Below are 16,427 nucleotides of genomic sequence, written 5' to 3' on the forward strand. Positions count from 1 at the left end.
ACAGGTAAGGAGACAACATGTATTTTTAATAGTTTTTCCATACTTGATGTATGAACAGTGATTACTGTTTACTGCTTACACATAGAGCAGACAAATAAACCAAACTTCTTTGCCTTTTCACACTAAATGCAGAATCAACACTTCTTTGTGTGTCTCTTTGTCTCTCTGTTCTTGCCTTAAGCCACTTTCTAATCAAATACAAGATAAATCAATGTTATTTATGTGAGTGGTAAGTCATATAAAGTAGGCAATGTGACAAGAAAGACAAGGGAATTGGACGAATGAACATATCCCTACATTAATAAACAGTTAATGAATCCTAAATGATGACTGTACTGTAGCTGCAAATCTCAGAGGCAACATCTATGTCAAAATGACGCTCCACAATCACACACTGAGGAGTGATCAAACATTGACATGAGATAGTCTCACAGGGGTGAGTGGTGGCAAGTTATTCAATAAACCCCAGATCAGTCAAACAGAGACATACACTAGTACTATTGACAGTAATGAATGCGTGGTTTCTGAGAGATGTAGCAGTTAAGGTGTCTGAGGAAAAGGAAACCAATAACATTCAGGAGATCTGTCCAATTATAACAGAGCGCGTTTGAGTCACTCCAGCGGCACATTATGCACTTGTTAGATAATTACACTCCATCTCATTTAGTTTGTAGCTACTAAGAGCTCTTTATCCTCTCGCTCTGCTGTCTGTCACCCTGCTCTCCACAGCCACCAATTCATATTGTATGTAGCCATTTGAGAGGGGCCTACTTGTGCAACTCTCTCACTGTGCAGCATGGAGTGGCTGCCACCTCCCGAAAAAGCCTTTATGTTAATAAGGACGTGTTGGAATACTGCAGCTTTTTTATTCTTTCCTATTTGTCAGCAGATTCCCAGGTTACCATTTTTGTGAAATTCTTCAATTAGTTACAATACTATCAAATTGCACGTGATTTTTTTTTTATATAAAAGCGACTGAATGGCCTTTTGAAGCCACAGCTGTCATTATGATAATCATGTTATCTTTTGCTGCAGAATCCTTCCACCAATTTTGTATTCAAACACAAATAAAGAGTCGCACATTATAAGGGCAATTAAAGAAGTAGAAAGGTGCTAAAGGGCCACATGTCCTTTGAGAGTGTACGCCGTGAGAGTCAGTGTTTGTTCAAGTGTGTCATGGTCAAAGTGTGCTGCAGTTTAATGCATTTGGGGTTATATAAGAGAGAGAGGAGATTACATAATGCACTTAACTTGAGGAGTGTGAACAGCTTTTATGATGCTCTGGGAGGCTTTATGTTGCTCTACAACTTTATATATTGCCCTTAAATTGACATTGAAGGCTTTTCACAAAACATTCAAAAGCCTCAATAATGTAAGCATGGTGGAGGTGTTCAGATGACTTTAGCACACAAACAACAAGACATATGCACATCAGCGCTCCTCAAGTCCCATCATGAGGCCAACCTCTTCACCTGAACACACTCCTCAGCTCCTTCTAGTGTTGCACGGTGTACCGATACTTGAAAGGTACCGCGATACCCTGCAGTTAAAAGCGTTACGATTCCTCCGTTTCATTAGTATCGGTACTTTAAGAATGACGGGGAAAAGTCTCCGGTGAGAAAGCGCCGTTGTAATAAGAGCCGTGTGTGTTCAGCGCTCTGCTTCCACTCCCTGCACTGCAGCCGTGCCTGCAGTCCCGCCCCCTCTCAAGCACGCTCTAAGTCCCTCCCCTTTCTCAAGCACGCTCCAGCTAGCTGCCAGAGCGTGGGCCCTTCTCACTTCGGTTAAATGGATTCCTTGCGTCCCTCACTTGCGTCGTTTCCCTGTGACTAGTCCCTCCCACCAGGGAAGCATGGAGAGATGCAAGGAAACCACGAGAAGCAGGGAAATGAGTTTTAAGAGCAATGGGACGTCCTTTCCTCCGGAGCGTCACGTGAAGCGACGTCCGTTTGTGATGACGCTGCACAGCTGATCGTCTGACAGCAGCTCTGTCCCTGTTATTTCCACACACCCCCCCCCCCGCCTCTGTTAGTACACATTTACTGACACAAACATTTGTATCATCTGTTGTAGACCCAAATACATTAAATCAAATAAGAACTCATTCTCAAAAAAGATAAACGCCATTCTTAAAATTAGGGATGTCCCGATCACCTTTTTTTGCTCCCGATCCGATTCCGACCATTTGATTTTGACAATCTGCCGATACCGGTTTTTCCCGATCCGATCTTTAATGCAATGCATCAAGAGAAAAAAAAGGTAACAGATAACGGCTGGTCATCCAACGCGATGAATTCAGCTACCTTGGCTGTTATTTTGTTGGCCTTTTCTGGGGCAGTTTCTCTTTCCTTTTAAAAGTCTCTGAAAGTGTCGGTTGTTTCAGTGCCGTTACCTGAGTGGCCGCTGTGTACTCGTCGTGTTGTTGTTGGTGTTTGTTTCTCAGGTAGCGTATTAGATTGGTCGTGTTGAACGTAGCTCTGTTCTTTCCACCACGCGGAACCTCTGCCTTGCAAACATTGCATCTGGCTATTACACTGCCTTCACTTTCAATTTTATAATACTTCCAAACTCCTGACATTTTCTCTGTCCCGACTCCCGAGTCACCAGCTGAACGTAGCCTCTCGTTAGCTTACAGCTACTATTAGACACTGCGCCCACTCTGTTGCCAGATTTCAGAGAAATAAGCAACCAGGTCTGAAAACAAGCCCAAAAGAAGCAACACATACATGATGTTGTGTAATTGTAAACCAAAACTAAGGCCTCAGGATGACTTTAAGACGTGAACATGGTCATTTTTGTTTTGTAACATTAAATAAAATAATACAAATATTTTATAAATAAAAAATTCCCAATCCCCGATTTTTTTCTCCCGATTCCGATCTTTAGAAAATCACGTGATCGGCTCCGATCCCCGATCACGTGATCGGATCGGGACATCTCTACTTAAAATGTATAAACGAACATTAGTTGGATTAATATTGATTAGAGTGCACAAAATAAATAAAATAATTCAGAGAAGAAAAAGAGATATCTATGAAAACCCAGTTAGATTAACATTCATTGGATTGCACACTTTGTTTGTTTGTATATGTAGCACATTAACATTTTAAATAGCACTTAATGACTGACTGAATGGAAATGACAATAAATGAAAATGTAAAACGAAAAAAGCGATCATGAAAATGTTTCCAAAAAATGAATAAAATGATTTTTGACCACTTTGTTGTTCAGATATATCACATATTTGTAACTAAATGAAACATTAATTGATACAAAACACAGTTTAAACTGAGGAGTGACTCCCGTGAGGTTCATGTATTTTCTTCACTCCGCTGCGAAACTGCTCTCATGTCAAGAAGCATCAGATCAGTGCATGCACTGCATCGTCCAATCAGTGAGCGATACACAGTAAGGGGGCGGGGCGAGTGTCTGAGGATTTAATCGAAGGATGGTCTGGTGGTTTCTCGGTTATCGCTCCTCCATTATCGCTCCTCCGGCAAAAATAAGGCCATTGTGACGCTACTCAAGATGGCGCAGACAAATCAACTTCCAGTGAGACTGAGACCGAGGAGCGAGGAAATGAAAAATAAGAGAAGTGAGAAGGGCCCCGTGTGAGAAAACGAGAAGCATGGCTGAAAGTGGGAGTGCAACTGCCGCTGCGCCTCGGCTTGTTGACAAAAAAGACGCCAGAAGCGAAATTTGGAAGTATTTAAAGAGCCTGTGACACGGTTTTCCCCCATCATCCAAACCCATCAATTTGAGTACATATTGTCCCCTTGAAAACCGTTACTGAACTGATTTTGGATATTTGTACTTTGATAACCATTAATCTGCCTTCAATGTTGACAATTTTCTGGATCTTCTCGCGGATTCTTCAAGTCCCGCCAAATGATGGGTGACGTCATTGCGGGCACAGCGCTCCAGCTGCACCGTCCAGGATCCCAGCATCTGCATGTAAACCTTTATATATATACAGTCAGATGTAAACGCACGACGGCGCACACAGCAGCAAGCTCAGACAGCGATGACAGGTTAATGTTGAACGTGTCTGAGAGCTCATATGAGGCTGAAGGATCGGTCAATATGGGCGATCATATGGTCATGTAGCCAGTGGTGGACTGGGACTACAAATCATCCCGGGACTCTCGACCGGCCCACTTCGGTACCGCTAGTAAATTGTCAACGGGGGGAGTGGGGGATGTCAGGGGCGGCAGGTGCTGTATATAGTAAATGTAAATATGTAAATATTTGTGTCACTGCATCCTGGTAAAATACAAATATAATGTATAATGTCTGTGTCTTTGACCTTAGCGTTGCTAGCCACCTGTGCCCTGTACTACGAAGCCAGTTCAACAGACCCTTGATATGTTTGAGTAACAAACAAACTAACAACAACAAACTAACAAACGAGATCTCGCTAAGCGGTCCTACGACGCTGGTTATCAACTCGGTAAATCAAGCCAGGGTTTCTCTCTCCAGCTGAGAGCGCGTTCACGTCTAAGACACGAGTGGATCTGACTTTAATTACATTTGTCTCGAGTGTTTCGTCAACATAATGTGTTAAATAATACTTCTGCATACAGTCTGTGACACTGTGAGTGTTGCACGGCCAGATGAGGCTGCAAGCTGACTCAGATAAGGAAATATATGATATATTATGATATTATATGATCGATGATCTGATTGATGATGTAATATGAATGATAAGTGCGACACGTCGGCGTCTTCTCTGCATACGGCAGTTTAAACTGTATTTTCTTTATCCTGTAATATGACTTGAGAGATTTAAACTCCGCACACTGAGTTGATCTCTTCTATAGACGCCGGAGGCGGGCAGCGTCAGGTAAAAGAAGTTATGTAGCCTTCTCAAACCTGAGCCTCACGCGCCGCCTATGGGGGATGTGCTGGTGACTTATCCGACCGGCCCACTTCGGTACCGGCCCATCGGGATTCGTCCCGATGGCCAGTCCACCACTGCACCCAGCCCACGTAAACTGTCAACGGGGGGAGCCTCGCTGCGGGGAAACGGTGGACCTAGTGTCCCGATCGGAGTGGGAATAATAATAATAATCCGTGCATTTTATCCATTAATTTCCCCAACATTGTGGTAAAAAAAACACACGTTTAATCCATGTTGTTGGTGTACTACAACTACAAAAAGCATCGGTTTGTTTTCTCATCAGGAAATGCAGACCGGCTCAAACAAACGATCATTTAATGTATCATATGTTCGCCGAATTGACATGAAAGCACTAATAAATGTAGTTTCATCCACTTGAGTTTACAACCACAAAAATAATCGATTTATTTTTATATCACATCCGACGGGAGGAAATTCAGCAGCTCTCACTCCCGATTTTTAATCCTAATGTAATCATCATCTTCACCACGATCATTTATGTTTATGTCGCCGAATTGACATGAAAGCACTGACAAATATGAATATACTGTAGTCAACTTCATTAAAACGTTATTAACGTGCCTAATCTCAGTAATTCACAATTTCTACGCATGACAACACACACTTTGTGTGGTGTCTAGACAGTTGTGTTAAGTTAATTTATTTAGTTCAGTCCTTTTGTCTTTTGCCTTGTCTTGTGATTTCCTGTTTTATTTTGTAATAACCTTTCCCTCTCGTTTCAGAGCATTCCTGCCCTGGTGTGTTTTTCCCACCAGTGTGATTGTCAGCCCCTCCCTTAATTGTTGCCACCTGTGTCCCCTTACCTAGTGTGTGTATATATAGTCTGCGTCTCCCTTTGTCTTGTGTCAGTTCGTCTTGTCTCGTCAAGCCTGCCAGTCATCCCTTGATCGTGTGAAGTATATTTTTGATAGTCATGTAGATGTTTTTTTGGTTTAGAGTTTTTGATCCTCCAAGTGAGCGTTTTGTGTTTTGACCTTAATTAAAAGACCTTGTTAATTCTGATCTGTTTCTGGTGTTGTGCATTTGGGTCCTGAGCCTCGTGACATTCTTAACAGTTCAAAAGCAGTGGAAGTGAGGGGGAGAGTAGTCTATGCAGGGTCGGAGGGATCCGTCTTTTTTACCCACGAAGAAGAATCCGGCGCCAGCAGGAGATGACGATGGACGAATGAGGCCCGCCTTCAGAGATGAGTCAATGTAATCCGTCATAGATTGTCTTTCAGGACCAGAAATTGAGTATAGACGTCCCTTGGGAATGGGGGCACCCGGTAGTAAGTCAATTGCACAGTCATAAGGTCGATGAGGAGGCAACGTAGAGGCCCGAGTCTTACTGAAAACCTCCCTCAGGTTGTGGTAACAGGAGGGAACATTGGGCAGGTCTGGTAAGTCAGAGGCATGGTCATGAGTTACTTCCTTCGTCTCCACCTCACTACCTGAAGTAACCCTTCCTACAGACAGCCCTTCAACTTCTCCTGGTGAAACCAAACATGTATGATTACATTCTCTTCCCCACCCCTTCACCCTACCAGAACGCCAGTCAATGTGAGGGTTATGTCTTTTCAACCATGGGAAGCCTAAAATCATAGGGTGTTGTGCGGAGTCGAATAAATGGAATGTCATGAATTCTGTGTGGTTGTGATTTATGATAACCTGGATGGGTTCTGTGTGGTGAGAGACTTGAAACAATAATCTTCCATCAAGGGCGCTGGCATTTAAAGGTTGAGCTAAGGGCATGGTGACAATGTTCAAGCTTTTGGCAAAATTCCAGTCCATAAAACTTTCGTCTGCTCCTGAATCAATGAGAACCTTCTGTGTTAAGGTGTTCTTACCTAATTTTACTTGGATAGGAGTCAGCGTACGAGGAGAGTAGTCAGAAGTTAGTCGGCTCACCAGCGCCCTCCTCTTGCCTGGGGAGCCCCGTCTTTTAGTGAGCAAGCGGCCATCAGGTGTCCACGATGCCCGCAGTAGAAACACAGGCCCTGGCGGAGGCGCCGTTCCCGCTCCTCCAGTGAAAGTCTTGCTCGGCCAAGTTGCATGGGTTCCTCTGATGTGGTGGATGGCGTTGTCAAAGGAGGCTTGATCCAGACCCCTCGAAACGAATCCTCCCCCATCCGGATGCCACGAGGAGGTAGGGCTGTGCAATTTAATCGATCTTGCGATATATATCGATATTTAATTTTCCGAGAAAGTATCGATATTTCAGCCGCGGGTATCGATACATTAAGTCTGATAACTGTGTTCGTTATACTCGCGTCCAGGAGAGAAGCTTTAAAAAGGAGACTAAGTGAGTCTCTGAGAATGTTCAAATGTATACTTTAATTAATAAAAAGCGCGGTAATGTTACAAGCAGAAGATGGTTCAGTCAGAAAAACAGCTGTGTTCTGGCTCTCGTGAGCGAAGGGAAGAGAGCGAGCTCCACCTTTCCAGCTGTTAAATATCCTCTGCTGAATCCTCCCTGTGGGCCGGTTGGCGCTGCTGGGGATCGGCCCTCCACGTCTCCAATGTTCGTTGTTGCGCATTACAGAGGATTCAGACATTGCACATTAAATATATAACTAAACACGCCTTTTCTCCTCCTTATCTCTTTCATGACTTTTCATTTAATACATTTTAAACGCTGTAATCAATACTCCAAAAATACCTCACGGCTGGTTTCATTTCCGGTAGTTCCGAATGTTGTGTCATGCTACCCACGTCTGTAAACAAACGTATTCAAATAAACTGTACCTTCATTTAATATTCAGCAATAATAATATCTCGACGTCTATAGTTGTAGTGTTGAAATCAGTAGGTTTCGGTGTGCAACACTCCGTGTCATATCGCTACTAAATTCACCTCTATAGGAAATTGTATATTAGCCACATGCTAAATGCTAACCGGAGATGAAGGATTTTCAGAATAAAAGCTCAACAACTGGTTGTGCACAACAACTTCTGGTTTTTCAGTATAAAACAGCATTTAAACTGACGGTATGTTTATGGTACTTTATGCCATCAAAACATTGATTTTAATTTCGAACAAGTCCCATTCAAATCCCCCGTGTTCCGCCACCTGCTGCACCTTTTAATTCTCCATTGTCCATTGTGATACTGCACTTTACAGCTAGAGTTTGCACTGTTTCAATAAATGAAACTAATTTTCTCACCACATCTTTTGATTAATTTTGTCCAGTATTTGCAAGCTGGAGACTCTCTGTCAGAGCCATATATTGTATAATGGATGCTTTCAGTTTTCAGTTGAATTAATTCAATCCAAGTCAATGGAACACTCACAAGATGTCACCAAAATCCCACTGTCCGTTTAAAATCTTTCAGAAAATGATATAAGTGTATCGAATTATATCGAATTATATCGAATCGTATCGAATCGTATCGTTGGCTGAATATCGTGATATATATCGTATCGTTGGCTGAATATCGTGTATCGTATCGTATCGTGAGATTAGTGTATCGCCACAGCCCTACGAGGAGGCCCCCTGGAGCTTGGTGAACGAACTGCAGGATGTTCTCTTTCTTTTTGTCTATCCCAGAGCCTATTATCTATTCGTATAGCCAGAGCAATCACAGAGTCTAAATCTTCTGGAAGATCTAATGGGACTAAGTGATCTTTGACAAGGCCTGAAAGTCCATTTACAAAGGCGTCCAGCAAGGCCAGATCATTCCAGCCACTGTCTGCTGCTATTGTCCTAAACTCTATGGCATAATCAGACACTCTTTGATTTCTTTGCTTGAGTTGGACTAGAGCTTTAGCCGCTTCTCTCCCTGGTGCTGTACGATCAAAAATCTTTTTAAGGGAATCAGTAAACAGTCCAAGTGATCTGCAAAGGGGAGAGTCTCTAGCCCATTCTGCTGTAGCCCATGCTGCTGCTCTACCAGTCAAGTGTGTTATCATGAAGGCTATACTAGACTGGTCTGTTGGAAAAGCAGAAGGCTGATGTTGATAATGCAGGTCGCATTGGACTAAAAAAGGACGACAGTCACCTGAGTCACCGGAGAATTTCTCTGGAGATGCGAGACGAGAGCATGAAGAAGGAGTAGGTCCTGGGATCACAGGATTCACAGCCTCAGGCAGGGGTGCAGCCGCGGAAACAGTTTGAGATCCAGCTTCCAGGTGGGCAAGGACACGAACAAGCTGATCTGCCAGGTGGTTTACTTGGCTGTTCACAGATGTTTGGAAGCTTTCTTGACGACCACTCAATTCTCTCACTCCCTGGTCAATTGATTTCAGCTGATCGTCATGCTGAGACAAAAGCGTGCCTTGTGAGCGCAGAGCTGCTCTGAACCTGTCTGGGTCGGCTGGGTCCATTCTTTGGTCAGTTCGTACTGTTAAGAATGTCACGAGGCTCAGGACCCAAATGCACAACACCAGAAACAGATCAGAATTAACAAGGTCTTTTAATTAAGGTCAAAACACAAAACGCTCACTTGGAGGATCAAAAACTCTAAACCAAAAAAACATCTACATGACTATCAAAAATATACTTCACACGATCAAGGGATGACTGGCAGGCTTGACGAGACAAGACGAACTGACATAAGACAAAGGGAGACGCAGACTATATATACACACACTAGGTAAGGGGACACAGGTGGCAACAATTAAGGGAGGGGCTGACAATCACACTGGTGTCCCAAAACCCAGCTTCTTGGAGTAAACACCTCACGTGGGTAGAATACGCCCACAACTCATTGCCTACCTCTGCCACCGGATTGACCCCGTTCCAGTGCGTCTACGGTTACCAACCTCCCATGTTCTCCGAGACAGAGAAAGAAGTCATGGTTCCCTCGGCACACGCACTGGTCAGGCGCTGTCATGGCATTTGGGCTTCAGCACGTCGGGTCCTCCTTAGGACTTCGGCCCGCATGAAAAAAGCAGCTGATCGGCATCGCCGTCCTGCACCTGTGTACAGACCGGGTCAGAAAGTGTGGCTATCCACCAGAGACTTGCCCCTGAACGTAGTCTCTAGGAAGCTGGCACCAAGATTTGTAGGCCCATTCACTGTGGAAAAGTGTATTAACCCTGTGTCTGTTCGTTTGCGCCTGCCTAGATCACTCAGAGTCCATCCAACATTCCATGTAAGCAAACTCAAGCCGGTCAAGGAAAGCAAAATGGTTCCCGCTTCCAAGCCCCCCCCTCCTCCCAGGCTCATAGATGGAGGTCTGGTCTACACTGTCAAGCGTCTGCTGAAGGTCAGAAAACGAGGAAGGGGTCAGCAGTTTTTAGTGGACTGGGAGGGTTATGGACCGGAAGAGCGGGAATGGATCCCGTCTAGCTTCATCGTGGACCAGAACCTGATAAAGGATTTTTACAAAAGCCATCCTGAACTCGCTGGGCCGTCCGGAGCCGTCCGTAAAGGAGGGGGTACTGTGGTGTCTAGACAGTTGTGTTAAGTTAATTTATTTAGTTCAGTCCTTTTGTCTTTTGCCTTGTCTTGTGATTTCCTGTTTTATTTTGTAATAACCTTTCCCTCTCGTTTCAGAGCATTCCTGCCCTGGTGTGTTTTTCCCACCAGTGTGATTGTCAGCCCCTCCCTTAATTGTTGCCACCTGTGTCCCCTTACCTAGTGTGTGTATATATAGTCTGCGTCTCCCTTTGTCTTGTGTCAGTTCGTCTTGTCTCGTCAAGCCTGCCAGTCATCCCTTGATCGTGTGAAGTATATTTTTGATAGTCATGTAGATGTTTTTTTGGTTTAGAGTTTTTGATCCTCCAAGTGAGCGTTTTGTGTTTTGACCTTAATTAAAAGACCTTGTTAATTCTGATCTGTTTCTGGTGTTGTGCATTTGGGTCCTGAGCCTCGTGACATTCTTAACACTTTGTCCGTGTTTGGCTCTCGAAGCGTTCCCGCATTGACGTCACTTCCGGCTTCCCCCAAAACTTCAAAATGAGTCAAGGAATTTCCCCGCGATGTTCGAAATTATTGATATTTAACGGAACGGTATCGCTTTTTCTTTTTTAAACTGACGGTTCGAGATTACTAGTAGCCCAATATTTCATTGCACAACAGTTGTTGGGATGGTGTCACAGGCTCTTTAAGCTATATCTCTGACAGTGAGGGCAAGCCTACGGACACCACGAGGCCTGTCTGTGAGACATGTTTTAGATCCTTGCAAACCAAGGGAGCCAACACATCAGACTTGGCTAAGCACCTCGCCGACCGGCATCTAGAGCTGTTTAAAGAATGTAAAGACAGACAGGTTAGCGAATGTGATAGATAACATAATTACATCATGCTCAAGCCCATGCCCTCAAATCTAAGTCAAACAAGTGTAATTTATTTTGTGACAAACAAACGTTTTCGTAGTTTGACGAGGCAATTAATGACAATGATAACTGTCTAATATGCTATCTTTTTAGCTAGCTTACCAATGTGGCTAACATCTGCAATGTACATTTTGTCAATAATTATTTATATTACTGTACTATTACATGTTAATATAAAGTTAACTATCAAAGAAATCACATAAACTCAAGTATAAAGAAGAAACCATGTTGTAAGAAAACACTTAACAGATAAACTACAATTGTATCGATCATGAAAATAATAAATGAAAAGTATCGAAAAATAATCGGAATCGCAATTCTTGACTTGGTATCGGTATCGAAACCAAAATGTTGGTATCGTGACAACACTACCTCCTTCACACACTAACTCTTCACAATTGAAGATACTTCTCACCTATGGGTTAAATTGTCAACACAAGAAGTATACTGTGATTATGAATGATGCACAGATAACTAACAGAAATTAGGGATGCACGATAATTATCGGCCCGATAATTATCGGTCCGATATTAGGAATTATGACGCCATCCCGATAAACCCGATAAAAGTATTAATAGCCCCGATAATGTACAATATATTTTTTGGGTAAAATAAAATATAAAATACTGCGGTGTGGGTGGATTGGGATGAGGGGCGCTTGTTTTTCACTCGGCTCCTCCCGTTTTGCCAATACTGTGGTATTAGTGGTTTAGGAAGAGGGGAGTTCTTCACAAATCCAGCGCTCCCTAACTCATGCCTGGCTGTGACGTAAATGGTGTGCGGCCGTGAAGCCAGGACAGTAAACAAACATGTCGTCGGTAGTATGGGACTATTTCAAAGTTTCAGAGTTGGAAAGTTCGCTTGCTATTTGTAACAAATGTAATGCAGAAGTTCCACGAGGAGGGAAAAAGGCAACGAGCTATAATACTTCGAACCTGATCAGTCACCTGAAACATCATCATCGCTACGATGGTGTGTTAAAAGCGTACGAAGACGCCTGCACTGCTAAACTAGCGGCAAATCCAAAGCCAGCTGCAAAGGCACCGGGGCTTTTATCTATCAACGAGGCTTTTGAAAAAGGCAAGAAGTTTGCCAGTTTTGCAACTCAAGGCATATGCTCGAACCGGAGCTGCCTGGACGCTGCAATCATGTTGCGCACTATCCGTGCTGAGTGTGCTGACTTCTCGTACAATGTCCCGCTGTCTGGCTTCGTGCATAAAGTCAAGTGCTCGGCGCAGTTGTGGCGAAATGTCGCTCCTCTGTTTTCATTTAAACAGCTCCTTAAATCCGTTAGCGCAGCTAGCTAGCACCAGATGCTAACAACAACAATGCACGTAAGGTCTCTCTCGCGCTCGCTCGGGCCACACACACACACACACACCCTCCCGGTCCTCCAGATGGCCAGTCGGTGCCTGCCGGTGAGCGTGGAAGTGTGGTCTGCCACAAGCGGGGCTGTCAGCATCAGCTTGTAGATGGTACTTTAAAGTTGATGCGCTCTGAAACTACGGGGCAGCCAAGGAAAAAAAATACACATGCGTTAATCGCGTTAAAATAATTAGTGGCGTAAAAAAAATGTTGTTATCGGTCTTGAGAAGCAGAAAGTTATTGGTATCGGTATCGGTTTCAAAAAACCAATATCGTGCATCCCTAGCAGAAATATATATTTGCTTCTATCGTGAGCCTCTGACCTTTTCTCAATGCTACACTGAGATCTAAAAGTCCACAATTACACATAAAACTCGTATTGATGCTCTCCACAGGATCATCTCAAATAACATCAGCTTACCTCTGGCACCACCCTCAGGCAGACACTCATGTTCCCACTCCCAGGGAGTACAAACCAGGTGTATTTACCCATAGTCTTGTTTCAATGCATTCTTCTGGACATTATTAGCAATATGAAGCAGCATATTGAGTACGGTAAGTTCAATAATATGATTCTTACAGATGGTCCGTGCTTTGCAATTTTCATTTGCATGTTTTATTTCTAATGCTATCAGTTTGTATTGAATGTATTACATTTTTTACAACATTTCAATGTCTGTCTCCTTGCTTTAAAAAAATGATTTGACCCCTACTTCTAAGAATTGCATGAAGCCAATTCATGAAGAAAGATGTGACTCAGATTTGCTGATACAGCATGGCAACACAGATATGCCAAGACTTTTGTTTTACTTTGAGAGCACAAATTAAAAGGAGCATGGTAAACAAGTGTTGCTCTGAGAGGTGCATCCTATAGCCGTACACCTATTGAGTCGTTGTCAAGATCCATTTTCTTCAAGGGTCAATAATAGGTCTACGCCGCTGTCACTAGGCAACCTTTGAGGAATATGAAGCAGAAACCCCCTGCGCAGTGAGGAGCCAAAAACTGCATTTCATACCATGGCCATTTTGAGCTGGCTCCAAATGGGACGCCATGTTACAAAGCCCAACTCTGCAGCAAAAATAATATTCGGTGTTTCTCTATTCAGGGCAAATGTAAAGGGGGGACATTTGTATTTAACTCGTCCGTTTGAATTGTGCTAAGCCTTAAAATTACTCATTATTAGGGGTTTGACGGTAGTAGGGACAGGTGGGTGCCGTCTCAGGCTGTCTAAATGTCATGATGATGCTCTTTTTTGTATTAGCCAGGAATTCCACTTCGAGCTTCACCACAGCTCTTCTGAAAGCTATGGGTGACTTCACAGAGATAATGTCCATTATCTGTACTGTCTATGGATATATTGCATACATAACATTAAGGATGACAAGGGGTTGATATAGAGAAACCACTGTTGGGAAAATAATTAATGTACTCTTCCCATATCAGATAACAAAGGCCCTATGTAGCTGTGTACGTAACAGGATGTATGATTACCCAGAAGAGCAGCAGGAGGACTGTTTCAGGCATATGATAGCTATGTGACAACGATGAACATGATGATTCATGATTTCATTGCGTCCGTGGGAGCTCAGACCCCTCCTTATGAGAGCTCAGCTCCCATTGGCTCCCACATAACTCGAACCCAGCATGTGAAGGACACTGTTCTGGGAACAAGTTGTCCCAACTGCTCTGTATGTGATGACTACTTCCATTCTTCCAAGGATAATAAATACATGTATCCGGATTATTTCAAACCGATGACGAGATATATTTTCACAACACCACTGTTATGTTTATTTTCCCAGAATGATGCTAATGTGGACTTTATAGTATAATAGTAGTACACATATAATGGGGTTATTTGACAGTGTTATTTTCAGTGCCTGTTTTTTTTAACTTACATCTGTGCAGACTGTGCTCATTGTAAAAATGCAACAGAGACAGAGCTCATTTACCTTTGATGGGATTGTGGCTTTTACAATGTCTTGTAGCATTTTATTCAGCCCTTTTTCCTTTACAGTAAATTTTTTTACAGACCGACAGTGGTTTGCTGGTAAAACAGAAAACATGCCTGCCTGCTTTTTCTGTTATCTCCATTGAAGGATAAATATTGCTCAACCTTTGATCTGGCCTTCAAACACCAGGACAGCCAATCACCAATACATGTAAATTAGTCGTGAAGATAAATGGAATGTGAAATGGTGGGATTACAAAAAGCTTCTTGTAGCAAATTATTCCAAAACAGTCAAGGTTCCAAACAATAAATCAGCATATTGAAATGATATGTCGACATTCAGATAAATGAACCATATTATGAATGAAATCACTACAATCACTAACCAGATTGTATGTCTACTTTGTCCTCACATTCTGGACGCTGATAAACTGACATTTCCAAGCCATTTAATTGCGTCATTCATTCAAAGACATCATGCGTATTGGGGCTTTTTGATTATGTAATTTGTCCCAGTAGCATGTCAAATCAAGACAACAACTCTGCAATCAGACAGAAAAACAAGCTCATTAGAGGTCTCCCCTAGACTGTGGAACGACCTGCACTTTGTCAGTCCCCACACCACTGTCACCAGAGTGACACAACCGTGTAATTAAGACGCACAGGGTGCCAGGGAGCTTTCCTTTTCCCCTGCTACATACTCATTAGAGTCACCTTTAAGGGTAATGTAAGCCTTTGTTGCAAACCTAAGGGAAATGAGCTGACAAAACAGAGAGCTATGAACTGTCATCTGAATCCTGCTGCAGTCTTGGGCTATACTGTATGTGCACAAGTTTAGCTAGTGATTTTGGCACCAGCATGGTTCCAGATCAAAGAGGCAAAAGCAGTGTCAGCAGGGCAAATAAATGTCCGCTTAGTACACATGTTGGACATCCTCCTCCCAACAGACCAGAGCAACTAATCAGTGTGATTAGGACAGTCAGAAACACAACACCAATTCTGCTCTTTTCATGAAAATGTCCCACATGCAGTGTTGAACAGCCTGCAAGCTGTGCTGATGATTACACCGGTCACAGAGGCCACACAGCTCATCCACCAGAGCTCGCTATATGTGTTGATTATGAAAACAAGACTTTATTCAGTAAATCATCTGTTCAGCTGCAAATTCTTTGTTTTACATGGTTAAAATGTGGATAAAAGACAGTTATATTAGTAAATATACGTAGATCATATGTGAAAATGATATGCACCATCTTCACTGATTTTGCAGAATTGCTAGCACGCCCCACCAACTCTGATACAATCTTAAAGGTCACATGTCATGCTTTTCCGGTTATTACCCGTCCCCTTGTGTGTTATGAAGGTTTTTATGCATGTAAACGGTCTGCAGAGTCAAAACCCTCAAAGTACACCATGTAGCGAGTAAAACTCTAACACAGAAAATACCTCCCCAAAACGCCTCGTTGGAGATACGTCATTGTCCATTTGATTCTTCCAGGTACATCATGATGTCATGTCGTCCCCGGAACGAAATGGACCAATCCATGGAGCCGTTATGTTACGTCCGCTTAGCCGTTGCGTTAAGCCCCTGCTGATTGGTCCAAATTGACCAATCCACGGACTTCCTCACACACTCAGTGCAGGCAGCTCTGCTGATCTCTCCTCCCTGGCTGCAGGCTGATAACAGACAGTTGGGATCGTGGCGAAATTCTCTCTGCAGACCCATTCTCACAGCGTTTATCAACCTTTTTCTTACTCAATATCAAGCCACACTTATTGTTTTTACTTCGGCTGTGACTTTGTGTGTGCTCAGGGTGAGTTTGGCTGTGTTTCGCTGTGTATCGCTAAACAAGGAAATCACACCTCCACGGAGCTCAGCGCGATTCACAACGTCCCGACCAATCGGAGCACACTGGGCTCACAGGGAGGGG

At 43.3% G+C, this 16,427-nt stretch overlaps 1 protein-coding gene across 1 annotated transcript in view; it reads right to left on the minus strand.

Annotated features, from left to right (window-relative positions):
• Nucleotides 1-16,427, minus strand: part of pde1cb (phosphodiesterase 1C, calmodulin-dependent b) — a 149,654-nt gene that overhangs the window by 127,914 nt on the left and 5,313 nt on the right. The gene's annotated exons all lie outside the window — the stretch shown is intronic.

This window comes from Pseudochaenichthys georgianus, chromosome 17, assembly GCF_902827115.2.
Source record: "Pseudochaenichthys georgianus chromosome 17, fPseGeo1.2, whole genome shotgun sequence".
Taxonomy (NCBI): domain Eukaryota; kingdom Metazoa; phylum Chordata; class Actinopteri; order Perciformes; family Channichthyidae; genus Pseudochaenichthys; species Pseudochaenichthys georgianus.